The sequence below is a fragment of the Tenrec ecaudatus genome, chromosome 2 (assembly GCF_050624435.1).
Source record: "Tenrec ecaudatus isolate mTenEca1 chromosome 2, mTenEca1.hap1, whole genome shotgun sequence".
Classification (NCBI taxonomy): Eukaryota; Metazoa; Chordata; class Mammalia; order Afrosoricida; family Tenrecidae; genus Tenrec; species Tenrec ecaudatus.
The window spans coordinates 96,395,314-96,400,111 of NC_134531.1; positions in this window are offsets into that span (position 1 = coordinate 96,395,314).

A 4,798-nucleotide genomic window follows, 5' to 3' on the forward strand; every position below is an offset into this window, starting at 1 on the left:
ATTAAACTGGCATTCCATGATACTCACCTTCCCAACAGGATCACCGAAGACAAAGTGGGTGCGCAAGCAAATGTGATGAAGAAAGCTGAAGGTGCCCGGCTATCAAAATATATAGTGTCTGGGGTCTTAAAGGCTTGAAGATAAACAAGCAGCCATCTAGCTGACAAGTAACAAAGCTCACATGGAAGAAGCACACCAGCCTGTGGCATTACAAGGTATTGATGGGATCAGGTATCAAAGACCCAGAGCAAAAAATCCTATCATTGTGAATGAGGGGGGGGAGGTGCAGAGTGGAGACACAAAGTCCCTCTGTAGGTAACTGGATAGTCCCTTACAGAGGATCACAGGGAGGGATGAGCCAATCAGGATGCAGTAAAACAATGATGAAACATACAATTTTCCTCTAGTTCTTTAATGCTTCCTCCCTACCACTATCATGATCCCAATTCTACCTTACAAATCCAGCTAGACCAGAGGATGTACACTGCTACAGAGAGGAACTGGAAACACAGGGAGTCCAGGACAGATGATCCCTTCAGGACTAGTCTTGAGAGTGGCGATACTAGGAGGGTAGAGGGAGAGTGGGGTGGAAAGGGGGAACCGATTACAAGGATCTACATAACACCTCCTCCCTGGGATATAGACAAAAGAATAGTGGGTGAAGGGAGATGCCGGACAGTGTAAGACATGACAAAATTATAATAATTTATAAATCATTAAGGGCTCATGAGGGAGGGGAGAGCGGGGAGGGAAGGGGGGAAATGAGTAACTGAAACCAAGGGCTCAAGTAGAAGGCAAATGTTTTGAGAATGATGATGGCAACAAACGTACAAATGTGCTTGACACAATGGATGGATGTATGGATTGTGATAAGAATTATACAAGCCCTCAATAAAATGATTTGAAAAAAGAATGGTCACAGTGGAAGTACATTTGGATATTTTCTCTTTTACTCAGGTCTATTTTCTTTGAATTGTTTTCCATTGCTGTTCATGACTTAGTAAATTAATTTCAGAACCCACTAACAGGTTGTGGCGGGCAATGGGAAGTTGAGTGGACCAGAATATATTAACTTCCTGAATAGCAGTGAGAATTGGGAGTCAGTGAGCAGGCCCCGTCTTTGCTGGTCACCAGGTATCTCTCCTTTATCAATCCCATTCCTCTGGACACTGCATGTAACTTTCAGCAATTCTTTTTTGTTGAGAAGGCAGCGCCCTTTGTCTGTGAGCTATGATTACAATCTATTTCTGCCTATTTGATCCTCAGAGAAGGAGTGCAAACTGTTGCTTTCCACCTTCCATGTTGCCTGGGCCCAGCAGCCTCCCAGGCTTCCCGTGCTTCTTCTGCTGGTCTGGTCAGTTTGGGCCATGAGCAAGTCACGTTCCTTTTCTTTCCCTGAGTTCTCCTGGACAATGTAATGCATTAATGTACTTGGCTACATTTGGAAGTTTAAGGACACCCTGAGTGGCCTCAGAAGAAAGATCTCTTAACAGTGTACGTCGGAAAAATCAGCCACTGAAAACTCTGTGGGACGCAGTTCTTCTTTCACACACGAGGGGGCGCCGGGAGCCAACTTCAAGGCAACCGCCTTCCTTCTTCCTGGAGTGACTCATCTGCCTTTTGTTTTTCTAACGAAGTCATGCGCATTTGGGGCGATCTGGCCAGTGGTTCTGCAGCACGCATTCGTCTTCTTTTTCTGAGCTCCTGTGGGCATGTAGACATTTCAACTACTGACATGGGAAAATGCTAAACGAAGACTGTTAGGTGAGGAATGCTGTTAGAAAACAGCATGTGCCTAATAGGGCTCCAGATTAAAATTAAGCTAGAGGTACAGTTACATATCAAGAGACTTGGAATTTTGGATATTTCTGCTCTATGTTTTCCAAATCGTTCATGCAATAAGCAAATAGTGCATACTAAAAGCAATAAAATGAATCGTCTAAACCCATTGCTCTGGCTCTCAAGGATGTCCATAGCTCTTCAAAACACAGCACAAATCATACAGGTTTGGCGTTGAGTCATCTTCCTCTCATTTACCAAGTTCGCTTCCCCTGCCAACCACATCACAGTATCTTTGAATATTCTAACTCATTTTTTTGTTTTTAACCCAATCTTCATCTTTCTGTGCCCCCAGCTCTGGTAGACTAGGTAATCCTTAATTTACTTATTATTGAGAACATCAACAAAACTTACACTAGGTGTACTTAGATAGTATTTGTGATATCTTTTCCTTTCTCCAAACCCTGAAAATGTTGTAGAGGCATGCAAAATGCTGCTGCTTTTACTAAAACGGGACAGCAGGGAGAAAGATAGCAAATTATCTCTATTTCTTTTTTATTTTGGTGGTAATAGACTCGGTAACAGGTAGTTTGCTTTTTGAAACTAATAAAAATATGACTTCACACTCTGTTTACATAAGTTTCTGATAATAGGTTTCTTTTTTTTTTTTTTAAGGAATTACGGGGAAGCGGATGTAGGGAGTATAGTAGAGAAAGGAAAACAAAAACAGACGCTTTAAGCAAGAGAATCATTTAAGCCAAAAAAAAAAAAAGCAAAACAAAAATCCCAGAAACCAGCAATGAGAAAGGTAAAGGGGAAGAAAAGCTTTAATATAATCATCTATGTTCATATAAATATAGTTTATTTCAGCTTATTACAAGCTAGAACTCTGCCATGCATTTTATGAATCCTTCCCACAACATTATGAGGTTTTATTGGTGGGCTTGTTCTCCAGGGCGGGAACCAGCTCTGTCAGGAAGAGGAGGATCTGTCACTCCGCAGGGCAGCCGGGCGAGGGCAGAGCCAGGAGCCAAAGCTTCTTGTACTAATGGCCCTTCAACTCCAAGTCACCGGTCTTCTCAAGAAGCAAAAACTCCGTTCTTCCTTCAAAGGCCTCTTTTTCTGAGTCCAACAAAACTAAGTGGAACACAGTCATCCACGCTCTGTTTTCTTCCTGCTACTGAGGGGCACACCCAGAACCCCACCCCATCCCTGAACCTTGGGCAGACCAACTGAGCACAGGAAACAGAGGTACAAGGCTAACCACTGGGAACTACTGTGCTGTGTCACCTCAATAGCGGGTGACACTGCCGCTGCCTTCAAGGGCTGAATCTTGACTGGTTGGCCTTCCAGCCACTTGGAAGCAGAGAATCACCGGGAAGTCTGACTCCATGAAGAGAGAGCAGGTAAGTATGGTGCAGGACACAGATCCCCATAATATCCCAGGCCATCACGGAACCCAGGATTTGGTCGTCATTGATTTCCAAGATAATGGCTGAGAGGGAAGAGAGGTCTGACAGGAAGCCTTCTCTATCATGCGGGGGCTTACTCTTCAAGGGAGGTAGAGGTGTGGCATCAACTGTTGCCTCATGACCTCCAGGAGGCGGGGCTGAGGCCGGGTCCTACCCGAAAGTAGGCCGGTTCCCACGTGGTGCGCGCTTCTTCTCAAGGGAGTGTGCTTCCCTCTGCCACTGGTGGCGTCCATCCCTATGCCATTTCTGTCATCGGCATTGTTCCCCGGGCACCTCAAGCATCACATCTTGTATTTTGTGCCATTTTAATGCAGACAAGGTGTCAAGTGTGACTAATCCCCGTAATTGCATATCAAGTGTCAATTTTAACACAGATACATAATCCACCCCTTGGATGAGTTAGGCCAGATGCTGGGGGTAGGGGTGGGGGGCGGGGGACAGGGAAGGGATCTATTACATGGGCCTTTTAAGTAATGGCCCCACAGAGGAGTCACCAAAAATGTAATGGCCCCATAGAGGAGTCACCTAAATGTATGTTTTCCTCTCTGTAGGTGTGCCATAAACTGATAATACCTGGAGCTAAGTTTATAATTAGATAATGCAGGCAGATTACTCAGTCTGTTTTTCTATTGTGTGTCACTTCTGCAGGATTTTAATTGTATACTCTTTAGTACTTATGCTAAAATGATATTAAATCAATTATCTTTGCTTAAAGATATTCCTGTAACCTATTGATTCTGCATTTCCCCCTGGAAGTTCCTATTCTTGTACCATAAATATTCTAACGATTGGCTCCATACAGCAAGGCATCTGTCATCGTCTAATAAAGATAAGAACTAGCGCAGGGTTGGGACCATGCCTAATTGTGGCAGTGCGGTAACTGCTATAGGTCAAATCTGTACTGGTAAGGGGCGTGTGCTTGGGGCAAAGTTAAATGCAGGTTTGAATCATAGGTCTGATACTTAGCTGTAAGGCATTGGGAAATTTACTAAATTGCCTCAAGACTCAGTATCTTTTATCTGATTTTTTTTTTAAAAAGAAAGGTGGGTTTGAGCCACCTACTAATCTCTACCTGGCAGGACTATTATTTTTAAAACATGTCACTGGGAACTTCTGATTTAATATGCACATTAGACACGTATCTGTGCCCCCCACCCTCCATCTCTCCTGAATCACCACTAAAAGGAGGTAATATTTTAAATGAATCTAAAATTTGTTTTTGTTACTCAAGCTGTTTTGAGTCATGGCGACTGTGATAGGTACATAATTCCATGTCAAAATAAATATAGGGATGGAGTCTAGCCTGTTAATCAAGATCACAGCCTGCTGATGCCTCCTTGTGGGCATGGCCTTCTCTGAAGGATTCTGGGAGTTTCCTCTCTTTCTCCCTGGAGGTGGGCCACACTATCTCCCTGCTTGACCTTCCTGTTGAAGAACCACATTCAAAGAGCTAAAGGAGCCACGTGGAGACCCTTGCCAGTGCTGAGATGCTTCCATCGCCACTGGATCCACAAGACTGTTCACCTGCTGGTCTGTGATCTTCCTGC